Source organism: Diceros bicornis, chromosome 13, assembly GCF_020826845.1.
Source record: "Diceros bicornis minor isolate mBicDic1 chromosome 13, mDicBic1.mat.cur, whole genome shotgun sequence".
In the NCBI taxonomy this organism is placed as follows: Eukaryota; Metazoa; Chordata; class Mammalia; order Perissodactyla; family Rhinocerotidae; genus Diceros; species Diceros bicornis.
In genome coordinates this window covers 29,152,194-29,170,468 of record NC_080752.1, presented here as the reverse complement: position 1 = coordinate 29,170,468, position 18,275 = coordinate 29,152,194, and the positions used below count along the sequence as shown (strand labels likewise).

The following is an 18,275-nucleotide window of genomic DNA, read 5'->3' as shown; positions in this document are numbered from 1 at the left end:
ACTGACCTGGCTTGGGGTTCAAATTGGAGGTGTCACGTTCTGGTTCCTCTGGAGCCCAGAGAAAAATCCAAGATTCTTTGAAATGGCAAAAGCCACAAGAAGTCATCCTGCCTGTATTACAAAGATGTGCTGGAACTGCGCTGACAACTTCCAGAAGACCCATAACATAGTAAGTTGTCTGGGAGAGAATTAAGTAAATGGATCCAGATACACGGAAAGTCTCTAGAACAGTGCCTCGTGTGGATAGTAAATGCTCAGTAAATGTTTGCTTTCACAGAAGGGAAACAGACACAAAGAGATGGAGTGACTTGCTCAACATCACACAGCTAGTGACAGAAGGAAGAAAAACCAAAGTCTCCTGATTCCTTGTTCAGGGCTCAGGTATATTAAGTCCTTTCTGAAATACAGGTGAGGGTATAAATAAATAAACTTAGTGGATAAACACATTAGTTTTACCACCATTAGAAAATCACAGTAAATATAGAGAAATTAGATTCCTGCCCCTCTCTTCCTATAGCCAAAAGGAGTGGATCCTGGCCGGCCCTGTGGTGTAGTGGTTAAGTGCTCGCGCTCTGCTGCTGGCAGCCCGGGTTCGGATCCCAGGCGCGCACCAACGCACCGCTTGTCAGGCCGTGCTGTGGCGGCGTCCCATATAAAGTGGAGGAAGATGGGCACGGATGTTAGCCCAGGGCCAGTCTTCCTCAGCAAAAAGAGGAGGATGGGCATGGATGTTAGCTCAGGGCTGATCTGCCTCGCAAAAAAACAAAAACAAAAACAAACAAAAAGAGTGGATCCTCTTTGTAAGTTTCCCGGTATCCCAACCACCAAACTTCCTGGAATTCCTGTTGGCTCCTCCTATTCAAATTTGGCACTCAGCATTGTAGGGGTTCAGAATATGTCACCCCAAAATATGCCACTTTGGCATATTGATTATTTCGAGTTAAAAGTACTTGAGAAACAGCGGGTGCAAGAAAGACATTGACCCTCTTTTGTCCTCCTGAAAGCAGGAGAGAAATCTCCCACGTGAAGGTACCCTCGCCGTACCAGAAAGGTAGAAGACATCCTTATCACCAGAGACAGGGCATTTAGGGTCCAGAAGATTGTATAAACAAACCTTGTCACTTCTTCACCATTTTACTGCCCCTAGCCCCAACCCCTTTGTCTTGTCAATCCTTCACACATTTATTGTTTCTTTGTCTAAAAGATATAAAAGCTTTCTGCTCTGGTGACTTCTTTGAGTCTCCTAACTTTGTGGAGTTCCCGTACTTTCGTACGTAATTAAATTTGTTTTTTTTTCCTATTAATCTGTCTTTTTATTACTGGGGGAGTCTCAGCCAAGAACCTAGAAGGGTAGAGGGAAAATTATTTTTCCTCCTCTACAGCATATTTAGGTGTGGTCAGATAAGACACTGAGTGGGGACGAGACTAGGAAGGCTAGAGTCAGAAAAAAATAAGAAGCAACTAACAACAAGAAAAAAAAAAAACAGTTAAATGTTTGCTTTTAATTCTATTAGGAAAACCAGGGGACTCTGGAAAATAATCCTCAAAGCAGAGAGAAGGTCTACATAGTTATTCACACAATCCCTCCATTTCCTTGTTCCCTTGATCTTGTTACTCTCAAGGCACAAGGATGAGGGAGCCTAATTACAGGAGTGTCTGGCCCCTGTTCTCCTGCCATCTTTACATATTTTCATTAATCTTTGAGACTCTCAGCCCCAGTTAACTCAAACAGTGGCTCATCTGTAGTTAAAAAGCAAAGTTAATTAGAATCTGGAGCTTCTTTCTTTCTTTCTTTCGCCAATTCCCCAAGCTTAGACCAAAAGTCTGCCTTAATTGAGGCTTCCAGAGTTTCTGACCTGTGAGGGGCAAAGCAGCAGAGAAAAAAATGATGCTCATGTTTGCAATGCTCATTCTTTCAAGTGTCAACCCCAAAGTATTGGTGGTTGCAGGGAATCTCCCGGGGAAAGGTAGGAATATGATCCCGGGAGTTAGATCTGGATTTGGATGAGTTTCCTAAGCATTCCAGAGCTGTTTCCTCGTCTATAAACGCGGTTGCCAGCCCGCAGTGCCGACCTTGGCTGGTGGAGGTAACGGTCAATAGGGCAGCACGTGGAGGGGGGCTTCTAGCCAGGACCTCGAAGCAGAGCATCCAGTTTCCTGAGAGTCTTAGGTCTCCAATTCCAGGATGGGATCCTTGTGGGAGGACACCATGTCTTAGACTTCCTTATATCTTTTATAGAAGAAAATACATTCCTCTGTTTGTGGAAAAGATCAATTGTGAATACTTATTGGGAGAAAATTGGAATAAGGGGATAAATAGGTTGCTTGGAACAACAGGGCGTTGTGTGAATTGCACATCAAGGCACATGAGAGATACCCTGGGGACTCACGAAACTGATCTTCTAGAATCTCCTTGCAAAATCTCTAGATGTGTTTGAGAAGCCATTGAGGGTAAGAAAATTAAAGTAAGGGCTAGGAAAGTTTGAAAAGTTGGGTCCAAATTTGAAGAAGGTGAAAAGAAGGAATCTGGCAATGTCAGACTAAACAATCACAGAGCTGCACCTTGAAGAATGTTTAGTTAAGACGGGGGCAAGGGGCTTGCCTGAGTCACACAGTTAGATACACAGCAGTGAGTTCCGGTGTGCTAAATATCAGCACCTGAGAGATACTAGAACTAATAACAATATGGACGGCAGCAGCTAACATTTTCTGGCCCATTCTACATGGCAGTCATTGTGCTAAACGCTTTACATTTATTGTGGAGGTTCTAAAACATGCTGGTAAATTCTTTAACACTCCTCCCATTGAGAGGTGGCGTCTATCTCCCCTCTCCTTAAACCTGGGTGAGCTTGTGACTTCTTTGACCAAGAGAGTATAGCAGGAGTGGGGCTGAGTGACTTGAGAGGTTAGGTCATAAAAGGCCATGCGGCTTCCACTCTGGTTTGGAACCTTGCTCTTGGAGCTCTGCGTGTCAAGAAGGAAGTGTGACACCTGCAGCTGCCGCCATGCTGTGATGAAGCCCAAGCCAGAAAGAGAAGCCATGTGTAAGCCTCAGGCTGACAGTCCCATCTGAGCCCAACCTTTGAGTCATTCCCGCCCAGGCAGCAAGACACGAGTGAAGACACCTCCAGATTAACCCAGCCCCCAGCTGTTCAAGTTATTGGCAGCTCTTTGAGCATCTTCCTAGCTGACCCTGGACATCATGGAGCATAGCCAAGCTGTCCTGCTGATTATCTCATTAGATCCTCAAAACCACCCACAAGGTAGCTATTATCATCATTTCCATGAGCAAATGAGGCCCAAGACTTACCTGAAGCTACACAGTAAGTGGCAGAGCAGGGATAAGAACTCACCTTTAACCACCACCTAAAACTGCTTCTAACAATGAATCATCCCACTACTTAGGGCACAAGGCTCAGTTCTTTAATGCCTGATAGATGCCCATTTAATCGAGACCCGGCCTGCGCCTCCAGACAGTCTCATGGACCACCCAGGAAAGGAGGGGGTGACTCCGGTGACTTCTGTTAGATGGTGTGACGCAGTGCCGTGGTGGGAAGTGCCCAACCCACTGGGATGGGCCCTGGGGCCTGTTCTAATCAACATCCTTCTTGATGACACCAAAAAAGGAAATCCAAAAACGGGTGCATCAACTCAACAGAAATGCAAATAGAATTCACAAATACCGGAGAAATCATCTGTCAAAATTATTCTACCAGAAGTGAGTAAATCTGGTGGAACCAAGTTCAAGGCTGCGTATAATTACATGCTAACTTCCTAATTACAAACATAGAGTGGGGAAAGGTGCAAGAGGCCTAGAAATCGGAACCCAGAGAACTCATAGCTAACCCAAAGCTGACCAGAGGTGGCATTTCAGTCCCTTCACGAGCGAGCCGGCTGGGTGCTGGGTATCGCAAGGGCCATTCTCTGTATGAAACTACATCCAGTTATTGCCCTCCTGGTATCCACACATGTGTGCAGCCGCTGCCCACATTACAGCAGGGTTGGTCTGTGTAACCAAAAAAATATGGCAGAGTGATGGCAGGTCACCTTCAAGATTCGGTTATAAGAGACCGTGGGGCTTCAGTCTTGGGTGCTTGGTCTCTCCTTCTCTCTCATCTGTCACTCTGAGGTGAGCCAGAGGTCATGATGTAAGGACACTCAAGCTGCCCTATGAAGAAGCCCACGTGGCGAGGAACTGAGATACCTGGCCACCACAGGTGAGTCGCTGAGGCCGGCCAACAAAACTTCGGCAGGTATCTCCAGCCCCAGACACCTGCAACCCCAGCTGCTCCCAGATTCCTGCCCACAGAAACTGTGAGATGATAAGCGTTTGTTGTTTAAGCTGCTAAGTTTTGGGGTGATTTGTTACATGGCCATAGATAACTGATACACCACCCATGGCCGCTGTGTTCCTTCCTGTGTGGTCCAGCACCTGCTCCAGGCTTAGCAGAGCAGAGGCTCCATCAGTACTTGTGATTGAACAAATGGTCAGTACAAACAACCCCTCCACTGGAACCGTATGAGTCAGACGTGTTCCTAAAGAGGCAACAGGCTAAGTGAAAGAAGCCACAAAAGACCACATCCTGTGTGATTCCACTTATACGAAACGTCCAGAACAGGCAAGTCCACAGAGACAGAAAGTACATTAGTGGTTGCCTAGGGCTGGAGGGATTGGGGAAAAATGGGGAGTGACTACTAATGGGTATGGGGTTTCTTTTTGGAGTGATGAAAATGTTCTAAAATTGATTATGGTGACAGTTCACAATTCTGTGAATATACTAAAAACCATTGAATGTGCACATTAAACGAATTTTATGGTATGTGAATTCTGTCAATAAAGCTTGTTATACTAAAAAAGGAGGAGGAAGAGCTCAGGCGAGGTCACTGGTTCCGAGTGGGGAGTGGCTCCCAGGGAGGCTGGCCACCTGCAGGGCTGGGGAAAGCTTTGGGGTGCTTGAAGTGGAGGGGCCTGGAGCAGAGAATATGGCACTAAGGTCTAAGGGCGGCTGACCAGTGCCTCGGGCTCTGCTGGGTGGGGTGCTCAGCGCACCAACCCCGCCCACTCGGTAAAAGGGGGTTTGTGTATTCATCTTACAGGAAGACCCTGTCTGGTCTCAAGCTGCCTGGAACCCAACATGCGGATCTGGACACCGCCCTGACTTCCCATCCTCTGCAGACCTGCCTACCCACCCATGACTCAGAGCCAGCTCTCCTAGGCAGGCTTTTCCACCCGCTCTAGCCAAGGCCCTTCGCGCAGAGGGGAGCCACAAAACCACAGGCTGGAACTGTCCCAAAGGACGCTGACCTCTGTAAATGAGCCAATGGGACAGTGGAGGGTCACCAAATGACACAGGAAAGTGGGTCCATGCTGAAAGCCCCCCAAAAGGAACAGTGAATTTAGGACAAAGAAAAAGATTTAAACAGCACCGAGTAAACTTGAACATGGTAGCTAAGAGGTGGTCAAGGCTGAAAATAGAAGCAGCTTCAAAGCAGACTTTGAACAAGCTGTCAGGCAAGCGTGTCTTGTGGAGGCCTCAGGGGTGTCAGAATCTTTTGTCCCTCTCTGGCCTTTGAGGTTGGTTTCAGAGTCAGACTCTCATAATTAAGAGAAGCCAGTCGTGGGACCCAAACAGCCCCTCAGTGCACCCTAACAGAGTCTGGGATGAACTTGGGGGACACCCAGCGACCCAATGAAATTATACACAAAAGTACTCTTGTAGGAGCCTTTTACTGGGGAGGGGTCCATGATTTTCAGCAGATTTTCAAAAGGATTTAAAATCTGGAAAAGGTTAGGAACCGCTGGGTGGTGGGATTCTAGGGTAGGGGAATGATGGACCTTTTTTCTTCCTTTGGCAAATCTGTATTTTACAAACTTTTCATAACTAGCTTGTATTGATTCTATAAAATTAAAATTATATAGTATACATGCACACACATTTATTAAACAGATAGCACATATATTAAAAACACCCACATGCATAATCTAGAAGATTCCAGCCCATAATACCCAGAAGATGCAGGTCACCCCAATCTCAAGACCCCCAAATAATTAATATCTTTTAAAACTACAAACCCCCACTTTTCCTCTTCTGTCCTGACCCCAAACTAATCACACACACACACACACACACACACACACACACACACACTAAGAGTAGCAGTGGAGATGGGTCTCTCTCACAAGGGTCTCAGCTCCTTGGCAGTTTACTCCATTCTCGGGGGGTCCACTCTGCTGCTGGCCGCCCACCCAGGCACTCAGCCCCCGGTCCCCTTCCCCACCCAGCCACAGGCTTATATGTCCTCCTTCTTGCCTGTTCTCATGAAACCCCAGATCTGCAGACAACCTGTAAGCACTGGGGACAACACAGGGTGTTCTGAACACCTCATTCCACCATCCATCGTCTGGTCAGTCTCTCCGTGGCAGGGGCCCTCATGTCACCTCCTTCCACTCCCAGAGCTGGTCTACAGGCCAGTTCTGCCCCTGGGAGCCACTGGGATAAGCTCAGGCCGTCCCAGAACAACAGCCTCTTCATCATTTATCAGACCCGTCTTTGGGGCTACAGCGGGCAGCCCCCATCACGGAGCACCTGCCAGGAGCCAGCACGTTTTGGGCGCCTTATGTACATTTTCTCATTTAATCACCACAACAAGCCCCTAAGGCGGGCCTTCTATTTCACAAAGAAGGAAAGGAGAGCTCAAGGAGCTTCCGGCTACACAGCTAGTGAACAGGAGAGGCAGATTTGAAGCCAGTTTGACTCCAGAGCCCTGCTCTTAACCACTGTACCACACTGCCTCTCCTGAGTCAGTGCAAAGGAACCAGATTTGGGCCACTCGCCAAGAAGACATCGAGTCCTGTTCCCCTGATTGTGTCACCCACCAGCTTGAGGACCCGTAGGTGGACTTCCCACAAAAGTTTCAAGAGTTGGGCAAAGAGGTGATTAAGATTTCAGAGGCCAAGCCCTGCTTCTCTGGACTGGGGGGAGAACGGACACCACCCTGGGCAGACTGGGGCCGGGCTGGGTCCCAGAAGCTGCATCCTCCCGGCACCTCTTGCTGTAGAGGAGCAGAGTCCAGGAAGCCAATCCCACCAGAGACAAAGGACCAGCAAGCACAGAAAGGCTGCCTGGAGCCCAGCTAAGCCCTGGGGTCAGAGGGGACAGGTGAGGACGGAGCTGGGAAGCCCCTCTGCACAGCCGACTGACTCCCAGTGGCCTCGTCCCTCCTCCTACCTGGGATCCAGAGTCCCCTGCCCCAACTAAATGCTTCCTCCTGGGAAACAAGCGGCCGCATTTGGAGACAGCACAGTACAGGGGCTAGGAGCAGGCTCTGCCACATCCCAGCTGGGTAACACCGAGGTAATTTACTAAACCTTTCTGTGCCTCAGTTTCCCTTTCTGTAAAACAGGGAATGCAACAGTACTTATAAGAATAAATTAGTATTTCCAAGGTGCCCAGAGCACAGCCTAGCACAGAAAGAGTGCTACAGAAGTGTCGGTTGTTACTATTATTATTAGACAAAGAAGCAGTGAGCCAGATTAACGAAGGCGGCAATTCTGAGCTAACGGCAAAGCTCATAAGTACAAATGCCGCTGATTGGAGCCACAGAAAAAGAAACTGGCCTGAAACGCCTCCTTCTGGAGCTTGTCCTGTTCATTCGCAGAGCGAGGAGCTGGTGTGGTTTAGATGGGAGTCCTGAGTCCAACCCCACCTCTGGCTCAGCTTCTGCGATCCCTATGTCTCACCTGACCTCTTCGTACCAGAATCGGGGTGAACTGTGCTCTCCATTCCCTCTTCAAAACGTCCTGAGCGATGGCCTCAGCGTGCTGACCACTCGGGGCCAATAGGCCACTCCTCGGGTGTCAGGATGCCGGACCCCGGTCTCTGCAGGCCAGCAAGAGTTAACTGTGCTTCCCAAACATGCCCACACCCGTTGCTCACCTCTGTAATTACACCACGTAGCAAGTGGGTAAGTGCATGACATATGGGTGTGAAAAGCAAGAGCTGTTCCCATGAAAACGAAGCTAAATACTTTAGAAATTCAATAAAGACAAGTCACTAAAACAAACTTTCCACTGAATTAGACTGGGCAAGGCAACTAAAAAGGAAGGATGCTGAACCTACCCGAACAAAACCTCTTGGCCTTACATCAGGACATCAGTGAACCAACATGCCTTGATATGTTTTAGGTTAAAATAAAATGTTTAAATTTGAGGGATAGCATTTTAATAATTCTCTACCTAAACCAAAGTTTCAGTTACTCAACTAATGAATCACAAAGGATAAAAGGGCTCCTATTAAACTGTGCATTTCATGTCGCAATTGTGTTTAATTATTTTTCATTCTATTTTGCCCTAATGCACGTTTTACAAACTACGGTTGGAGACGCTGTGCTGAGGGGAGCGGAAGCCACAGAGAAAACATAAACATCTTCCCAGAGCATCCATCTGACTCAAACATTAGGGGGAAATATTCTTCAGAGTAAAATAAACATGGATTTATCAGGGAATAGAATGTAAAATTAACAGTAGTGTTAAAAATAAAACTTGAAGCTTCAAAGCAAGGTCACGGTTGGGGTGGGCTGCTGTAGGCTTAGGGTCGCACATCCCATCTCTTCTGGCGGGAGGAGCTGGTGGGAAAGTTGGAGAAGCGGCCCATGAGGGTCAAGGTCACTGCCAGCCACCAAGCCATCTCCCAACCATTTTCACACAAACCTGCAGCACCAGGGCTCCTGGAACAGCTGCTTCCAGAGCAGCTCGCCCATTCGGGAGCCCCTGTCTCGCTGCTGCAGCTCACAGGTGACAGGGCCTACCAGTGCCCACTGCCATGGCCAATGTCACTTGACGGCAGACCTCACCGGCGAGAGGCTCTTACCTGCCAGTCCAGGCCAGGTGAGCTAGTCCAGGGGCTGCTCCTGCCACCACCTGGGGGAAGGAAAGAAATGGCCCAGAAAAGATCTCACCTCCCTGGTTCTCAACTTTTGTCCCCCAAGCTCCTTCAGACTTGGAAGGGTTCAAAAAAGCCGAAAAAACTAAACTTTCTGGCTTTGACACATCTGAGAGGAACAGGCTGATAACAAAGGACACAGCAATTCCAATCTTTCCCTGTAAAACGGGGGTATTTACTGACACAGCTCGTGCATTCCACACGGAGCATCCATGGGAGGGTCATGGATGAATAAACCTTACGATACAAGCAAACCTCAATGACTGATGACAAAGATACCTGTCATTTACAATCCACTCGCTCCCATAGTGTGGGCTGCAAAGATTCATTCGTCCAATGGCAAAAATAGCAACTTTTTGAGTGCCCGCTCCTTACTATAGGTTTTTCCTTCTTTCTAATCTTCACGACAATCCAGTAAAAGAGGTACTGTGATCACAATTTTCAGATGAAAACCCAGAGGTTCAGAGAGGTTAAGCAACTCATTAAGTCACCTACGTGTAAGTGTCAAAGCCAAGATCTGAACGTCCATCTAATTCTAAAGGTCTTGCTTTTGCTCCAACATTAAGCTTCCTTTCCATTCATTCTCGAAACACTGTGCCTTGCACCAGGCTTCCCCTCGGGACTATGCAGCCCCACACATCGTAGGAAACTACCAATATTAGATGTGCTGCTGCACTTCATTTAAAAATAGATCACACTTCATCATTGGTTTCCAAATGACAGCAGATGGGCTGTGTTATTCAAATATTCGTCATACGGCACCACAGGGAAAAAAGACTCACAACCTGGTGATCGGCTCCTGGACCCAGGAACCGTCGGAAACAGGAGGTGTGGTCTTGCTCATCCTTTCATTGGCTCTAAACACGAGAAATGTTTTTAATGGGATTTTTTCAGAGAGACAGGTGAGGGGAAAAGTTGGGGGTTTTTGGTGTTTTTTCCCCTAAAAGAAATTTCTCATGAAGCAGTTTATTTGAGACCAAGATCCTGGTTTCATTAACTTCCTCCTCAGACACCAGGTCAGCAGCAAAGAGAGAAACGCGTGCATTAAGCATAGATAAACACTGTGACTTACGCCCTCCTCACCTGAGGCTGCCTGAGGCCCACTTGAGCTGAAAGCAGAGGCCCCTTTACTCTAAGGGGCTGCAAAAGCAGGCTTCCTGGGCAGTAACCCAAGGTGCAGCTGAACCCCCTTGGTCCTGCCCCTGAAATGCCTGCCTCAGTTTCCCAAACTGCATGAAGGAGCATCTGGATGTCGACAGCAGAACAGTCACCAAGGTGAATTCTGGACTCAACTATTAATAAGATTTACACCCATTTCCATGCTGCAAAAGCTGCAGGATGGCAGGGGGACAGGGTATGGGAGAAACAGCCCTGTCGGGGCCTCAGATTCCCTGCAGCCCATCACAGCCCCTCCCCACCTCTCAGTGAGGTAAGCATCGGCCGGCAAAGGGAGACTCATACCCAAATCCAGCCAGACAGCCAAGGACACGGTCCATTTCAACAGAGAGGGGCTGTCAGCTCCCTTCTAGGATTATCTACCTTTATAGCAAAAAAATCGATCTCTGCGCTTAATCCAAATCCTTATGTGTAAACCATCTCTCCTTGATGAAACAAGATGAATCTTGAGGATGAACGAGACTTGTTCACTTAAATTAAAATAATGATAATAACAATAACGGCTAGGGCCGGCCCCGTGGCTTAGTGGTTAAGTGCTCGCGCTCCGCTACTGGCCGCCTGGGTTCGATCCCGGGCGCGCACCTACGCACCACTTCTCCGGCCATGCTGAGGCTGTGTCCCACATACAGCAACTAGAAGGATGTGCAGCTATGACATACAACTATCTACTGGGGCTTTGGGGGAAAATAAATAAATAAATAAAATTATAACAATAACGGCTAATATTTACTGCGTATCAACTATGTGCTACGTGATGTTCATTATCTGGTTTATCTCATTTAATCCTGAAGACAACCTAAGAATAGGTCCCATTAGCTTCATTTTACAGCAGAGGAAACCAAGGATCAGAGAAGGTTAGTAATCTACTCAAGGTCACACAGCAGGGAAGTGGGGAAGCTACAGTTTGAATCTGAATCCATCCAATTCCAGAGTTCAGGGGTTTAACCGCTGCATTACACTGCAGCAAACTTCACACTAGACATACAGCTAGCAAGGAAAAAGAAACTATTTAACCTCATGAGCAATAAAAGAAATACATTTAAGATAATTATCTTTTAGGCCTATTAGTAAAACATTTTTTTCAATATTATTCAACGCTGGCAAGAGTGTCATGAAACTATTATATATCACTGAGATAAATTGGTCCCATCTTTCTTGGAAAACCATTTAGCTCCAAGAGCCATAAAAATGGTTAATGCCTTTGATGCAACAATTCTTGAGTATGAGAAAAATTATTTGCCTGAAAATATCCATTACAGAGCCTGTCCTGATGGCCTAGTGGTTAAAGTTCGGTGCGCTTCACTTCAGCGGCCTGGGTTTGGTTCCCAGGTGGGGGGAACCACACCATTTGTCTGTCAGTAGCCATGCTGCGGTGTAGCTCACATAGAAGAAGTAGAAGGACCTACAACTGGAATATACAACTATGTACTGGGGCTTTGGGGAGGGGAAAAAAAAGAGAGGGAGACTGGCAACAGATGTTAGCTCAGGGCAAATCTTTCCCAGCAAAAAATAAAAAAAATCCATTATAGTATTTTGGGAGTGGGGTGTGTATGTGTGTCTGGAAGCAAGATAAATATCCCACAATGGAGGATCCTTGAGAAAACGATGGTGTCTTTGCTTTAGGACACTTATACTGCCACTCAAAGGGATGGCTAGGTTATGAAACAATGTGGAGAAATGCTGATGTGCCAATGTTACGTGAAAAAAGCAAATTACAAAAGCTCACGCCTAACTTCTCAAAAAATGAAGCATAGAATTACCACATCATCCAGCAGTTACACTTCTGAGTATATACACAAAAGAAGGCAAAGGGAGGACATGAACAGATATGTGTACATCCATGTTCGTAGCAGCATTATTCACAATAGCCCAAAGGTAGAAGCAACCTAAGCGTCCATCGACGGATGAATGGATAAGCAAAATGTAGTCGATCCATACAATGGAATATTACTCAGCCTTAAAAAGGAAGGAAATTATGACGTATGCTATAAGGTGGATGAACTTTGAGGACATTATGCCAAGTAAAATAAGCCAGTCACAAAAGGAAAAATACTGTGTGATTCCATTTACATAAGGTCCTGAGAGTAGTCAAATGTACAGAGAGAAGAAAGTAGCCAGGGGCTACGGGGAGAGGGGAATGGGGAGTGACTGTCTAATGGGTAAAGAGTTTCAATTTTGCAAGATGAAAAAGTTCTGGAGATGGATGGTGGGGATGGTTGCACAACAGTGTGAAGGTACTAAATGCCATAGACCTGTATACTTAAAAATGGTCAAAATGGTAAATTTTATGTATATTTTACCACAATTGAAACATAAAAATTAAGATAAAAAAGCTCAAGTCTACTAGTGATAACTAAATTAAAAATGCACATATAAAACTGGAAAAGACCCCCAAACTGGCAGTGGCTACGTTGGGATAGTGGGACAATAATAAATTTCTTACAGATCGCCCACTGGATACCAGCCCCTTTACAGTCTGTGTTTTGCTGTGTGCCCGGCACCACTTTACACGTGACAATATATGAAATCTTAAAGACTGGCGGTAGGTATTGTTATTCCAACGTTACAACTGAGGATTCTGAGGCTCGGAAGGGTGGGTAATTTGCCAAAGGTCATCCAGCAGGTAAAAAGTGGTTGAGACGAAATTCCAGTCTGGCTGACTCCAGAGAGAGTACTTTTTCTTCCATGTGGCAATCCCCCCACCACCACCTCCGTACCTGGCCCCACCCCACCCACACATAAATGACTTTTAAAGTTTCAATAACAGAGCTATGATCTTGCTTCCCTATTGATAAGAAAGCATTTCTCCCAGATTTCACAACCAAAGCAAAGAAACTATGCTCCCCCCCTTGCCGGGAGGGGTCAGCAAGAGAGGGGGCCCCACTCCTCCAGAGAGCCTTGGAGCACGCCCCCCCACCCCAGTTGCACACCTCAGGTCCTCATCCTCCCCCTCCTACAAGCTTCAATGACTGGGCAAGCTCCCCAAATCCCTGCCAGCACCACCAGCCCTGTCCCACAACGGTGGCCCCTCAGAGGAGGACATGGGGACACAGCAGCAAAACTGAGTCCTGCCCCCACCTCTCCAGGGGGCTGCTCAACAGAGGAAACCCCAAAATGTGTGGCCCCAGACAGAGGAGGGGAGCCCTGGCTGGGAGGGGCCCTGGGCAGAGAAGGGGCTGTCCTTGAGGAGAAAGAGAGAGAGGTGAGGAAGGGCGAGAAAAGCCGGCGGAGCCCAGGCATCTCTGCGGGGGAAGAACGAGTCTGCAGGCTGTTCCTTCAAGCTCCAGTGTTCTCTTCTGCTCTTGGGACCCTGGCGAGCAGGGGGCTGCTACTAGCAGAGCCCACTCCTAAGGTGGCTGCCAGGTCACAAAGTTGGGGACATGGAAGCAGGAGGGAGGAGAGGGACAATGGGACAAAATCCTTTCCTAACGTCACCCAGGGGAAAGTGGCAGCACAGGGCCCAGAAGCAGGGAGTATCTGGTTCCCTGCAAAAATAACTGTGCTCGACACCGTCCCCCCAAAACACCGAAAGAAACACACTCCCGTCCATCTGTAGTGAGCTGAACAGTGGCCTCCAAAAAGATATGTCTGTGTCTTAACCCCTCGAACCTGTGAATTACTTAGAAAAATAATTATGGGGAAAAGGGTCTTTGCAGATCTAATTAAGGATCTTAAGATGAGTTCATTTGGGATTATCCAGGTGGGCCCTAAATCCAACCACAAGTGTCCTTATAAGAGACAGAAGAGGAGACATGGGGAGAAGGAAGGCTGTGTGAAGACAGGCGGAGATGGAGGGGTGCTGCCACACGCCGAGGAACTGCGGGAGCCCAGAGGCTGGAGGAGGCAGTGCCCCAGGCCCCTGGAGGGAGCAAGCTGGCCCTGCTGACACCGTGATTTTGAACTTCTGGGTTCCCGAACCGTGAGAGAATAAATTCCTGTTGTTTTAAGCCACAAAATGTGTGGTAATTTGTTACAGCAGCCACAGGAAACGAAGACAGCCTCCCCCAGGACCTAAAATCCAGCTCCGACAGCTCCTCCCTCTCTGCGCTTCCTCCTCACCCCCTCCCCACGCGCTCCACCCACCGTCCCTCTCCTGGCATTTCTCTCAGTGGAAAGCAGTTTCCCCCAGTGCAAGTGAAACAGAAGCTAACTGAAACTCCACTGCAGAAACACCACGCCCAGTACTCCGCGCACTCTCCCTCTTGGCTCAGAAAGTAGGCGGCCTAGGAAAGCACCCATTTCGAGGAGAAGCCCTGACTCTCATCCAACGGGGTGAGGTTACCACTTCTGGGGAGGGTGGTTCTCACACACATGGAGCCAGAGCAGCCGGAAGGGGAACTTCCACAGCACCAACCTCGGGGACTACGCTGGCCCTCGGGGAGGCAGAATGGGCCACATTTTGGTGTGACCCACAGAAAGTCACAGTGTTTGTCTGCAAGGAAAGAGTGAGGAGGGAGGTTCCCGGGTTTTTAATTTTTTTTTCCATCTTGAAACTGGCAGCATTTCTGATATGATTGCGGGGGATTTCCGCCAACCAAATTAAAGAAAATTCAGTTTTAGCATTAACTGCAAGGAGAGAGGAGGAGTTTTGCAACCTTTGTCATTTGCGAAACACTGGCATTGGCACATACATGAGAATGTTTCCCTCCCTCCCAAACAAGTCCGGCTCCTGCCATCCTCCAGCGGGCAGTCAATTACTGCACTCATCTGACACCGGACGGGGGGGGGGGGCACCCCCGATCCTCCTGGAACACTGCCCTCTGGCCCGGCCCCTCCGACAGTTTTGCTGGGAAACGTGTTTGTCCCCTGGGGAGTGGCCACAAGAGCTTTTCTGAGGTCCCACGGAAAGGAAACATTTGGTGGGGCCCCAAGCCCGGCTGTCAGACCCACAGAAGCAGCTGGCCTCTGGGAGGGAAGGAACTGCTCTCTAAACAAAAATGGTTTTGAAAAATAAGCCAGCCAAAGAGGAATTGCTTCATAAGTTGCACATTCACTTCTCCCTTTAACTGTGCAATTGAAGAAAAACAAGGTGAAGCAGGAACTGACCCCTCACCCCCCATTCACACCCCCACAAACTCCCTCCACACAGCAGTGCTGCTGGGCTTACAAACTAATCTGCTCTGAGGCTGGTCTCTATCTGCTATTTGTGGATTGCCTGTGTCTTGGAAACCCCCTCCCCAGAGGCTGGTACCCTCCCAGCCTGCCTGCCTTGTTCTTAGCACAGCCCCTGGCCCCCAGGGATCTCAGTAAATACTTGCTAAACACAGGGAAGCAGGAGAAAGGATGGAGCCCACAGATAATGCAAAGATATGCTTTAGCACCCTTCCTGGGCATGGACTGAGGCTGCAGAAATGCAGCTTGTCCTGCTGGAAGGGAGATCAGCGTGGCCAGGAGCGCCTCTAGGGCACTTGCCCTAATTCCAGAAACATCTATACTCCCAGAGTGGCCAGTGCTGTTTCTAAACGTGGGTGGAGGAGGTGGGGGGCGTGGGGCTCAGAAAGAGGTAAGCTTGGCTGTCTTTAGAGCTGGCAACTGCCAACTAGGTTTTAAGAGCACTTCCACACACACACACACACCCCCAGACCGTCTTCCATTACTTGGAAAAGTTTGTGAAAGCATCAAAGAGAATGAACCTCTGCATGCGCTACGCAATATTCTCATGAGCCAGATGGACAGAATCCTGAAGTCAAGAAATCAAACCACAGCAGGGCACGGAAATGCTAAGGGGTTGGGAATTTCTGCTCTAGAGAGAGCAGAGGAGAAAGTTCTATTCCTATCTCCCTGTGTCTGGTGGTAGCATCATAAATAAGAATCTTCATTCCCACTTACCACGTTAATCAAACCTGGTGGTTAATGGTCGCAGCCGGTTTTACATGGGAGTATCAAGCTGGCACTTAGAAGTGTCTCTGAAAGAACATCCCAAGTTTCCCCACCCCCAAACCGAGAGAACTATTAGGAAACACTCTCCTTAATCTGCCAGTAACGGCGCCTGCAGACGAAGGAGCTGGGACTCCGGATCAGCTACTTGTAAACTGTGTGGGTCGGCAAGTTATTTAACTTTTCTGAGCCTTAGTTTCCTCCCCTGGAAAATGGAGACATCATTCAGCTCCTACAGTTGTTTAACTGAAAACACATATGTAAAAACCATCAACTCTTTGGGGGGAAAATGTCCCTATGGTACCGTTCACTTGACAAGAATACCAGGGCACCGGCAGGCGCTCCAGCGGTGTCCAGCTCTCCCGGAAGTCAGCGTGGGGTTAGTCCTCAGTTGCAAAGTCCCTTTGGAGCCCTGAACCTTCCCCTCGATGACTCCTGAGAGAGGAACCCCCTCCACCCAGGAAGGCACACCCGCCCCACATACACGCGCGACTGTGCAGGACATTTCTGAGGGCGGCGCCCAAGGGGGCTTCTGCAGGAGCCAGGGTGAAGAAGCCCCACTTGATAGTCTGGTGGGGTTCTTGAGACCCGCAGGTCCCTCCCAGGAGCACCTGAACGAAGTGAAAGCTGTTCATTCATCCGAGGACTCCTGAGCGCTCCATCGGCAAGCCGGGCAGATCCCAAGGGTGCCGCACGAGGACCTGGGACGTGAGTCCCCCACCCCTGACCCCGGGAATCCCGTCTCCACCTTCTCTCCTCCGGGAGCGCGCCTTTCGGGGCCTCCCACCAACCCTTTCCCGGCTCTTTTCGATCTCCATCTCCCCGTCAGGGCAGAGCGCAGCCCGCTACGCAGTGACCCCATCCCGGTCCCCACGCAAGGTCTCCCTGTTCCTCTCTCCTCGATTTCAATGAAGGAGGTGCAGAAGAGGAAGCCTAAATAAAAACAGGAAACTCGATTAAAAAAAAAAAAGCCTCATTCAGGCTGAATTACGGGCAAGAGTATTAAAAAGAAGAAAGAAAAAGAGTCCGGAAATGCAAAGCTGGAGGCGGTTTTGCCGCCGTAACCCTGGCTCAGCCGCAGATCCGGGGGCTGATCGCCGCGCGCGGCTGCAGTAAACACGCGGCGAGCAGCGCCCGCGGCCCGAGTCCCGCCGGGACGGGGCGGGGAGGGAGGGGCCGCACGTCTGTGCGCCCGGAGCGAGCGAGCGCCCGGCAACCCTCGATCCCGGCCCCTCTCCAGCCCGGGTCCCCGCTCGCCATGGCTGGGGAGGGCGCGCAGGGCCAAGGCGCCGGGGAGATGTGCGCGCCCCTCTCCACCCGCCTTGACGGGCAGCGGGGAGTGGCACCGCTAGTGGCAGCGCAGCCCGAACCCCGCCGTGCAGCCGGGGAGCCCCCCTGTCCGGCTCACCTGCCCTCAGGACAGGGCGCACACGGCTGAGGGCTTCCTGACGCCCCGCGCCTCGGCGGGTGCACGCGCGGCCGCTCCGCCGCTGGGAGAGCAGCCTGGACCCCGCCGCCGGGTCGGGGAGCTCCCCTGTCCCGCTCCGCAGGGCAAGCAGTACAGGCGCAGGGGAGCTGTGCGCGCCCCTCTCGGCGGGCGCACAGAGGGCGGCCCGGGCCCCACACGCAGCCTCTGCCCAGGTCCCGGCGGCCCGCCCGGGGGACGCCCCTTGCCGGGCTCGCTAGACGCGGGCAGGCGCACTGGACCAGGGCGCGCGGGCTGTAGGCACGGGGAGACGCCCGCGAGCCGGGCCTGCGGCACCCCGAGGCCCCTCGAAGTCCCTGGCCCCGGTCCTCTTCCCACCTCCCCAGATGCAGCCACAAGCGAGCGCTTACCGGTCCCGCCGCGGCTGGCAGGGTCTGAGGCGGCTCGGCCCGGCGGCCGCTCGGAGCGAGGGCGCTGGGCGCTAGTGAGCCTCGAGGGAGGGAGGCGGGGCGCGGTGGGGCGCCACGCCTGCTGACAGCCCGCACACTCCACTTCCCACTTTGTTTCCTTTTTGCTTGCAACAGGAAAAACAACGGGTCCTCCTGCCGCCTCGTCTGCCCCCCGTCCTCTCCAACCCCCCAAATCCCCACCCCGTCTGCGGCTGGAGGGGCATCATCCCAGGTGCCTCTGGGAGCTGCACCTTGCCCTTCTTCAAAACAAGTTTTCTTTTTGTGCAAAGGAAAACAACCAAATAAAGGTCCTAAGAGCCGGTAAAACCCCCACGCCTTCCACATTCACACACTAAGGAATTTCAACAGTGGCCAGAAAAAGGCTGGCGGGCAGGAGAGGGAGAG

General features: G+C 50.1%; 1 protein-coding gene across 4 annotated transcripts in view; it reads right to left on the bottom strand.

Annotated features, from left to right (window-relative positions):
• The window catches only part of PIK3CD (phosphatidylinositol-4,5-bisphosphate 3-kinase catalytic subunit delta), a 51,786-nt gene extending 33,888 nt beyond the window's left edge, over positions 1 to 17,898 (bottom strand). For 2 of the 4 annotated variants that reach the window (XM_058552842.1, XM_058552846.1), the window contains exon 1: positions 17,832 to 17,896. The gene's annotated coding sequence lies outside the window, so the exon portion shown is untranslated. Of the gene's footprint in view, positions 1 to 15,947; positions 15,995 to 17,831 lie in introns of those variants that run through there. The other 2 variants (XM_058552843.1, XM_058552844.1) reach the window with 2 other exon arrangements.
• Positions 17,899 to 18,275: the final 377 nt, after the last annotated feature.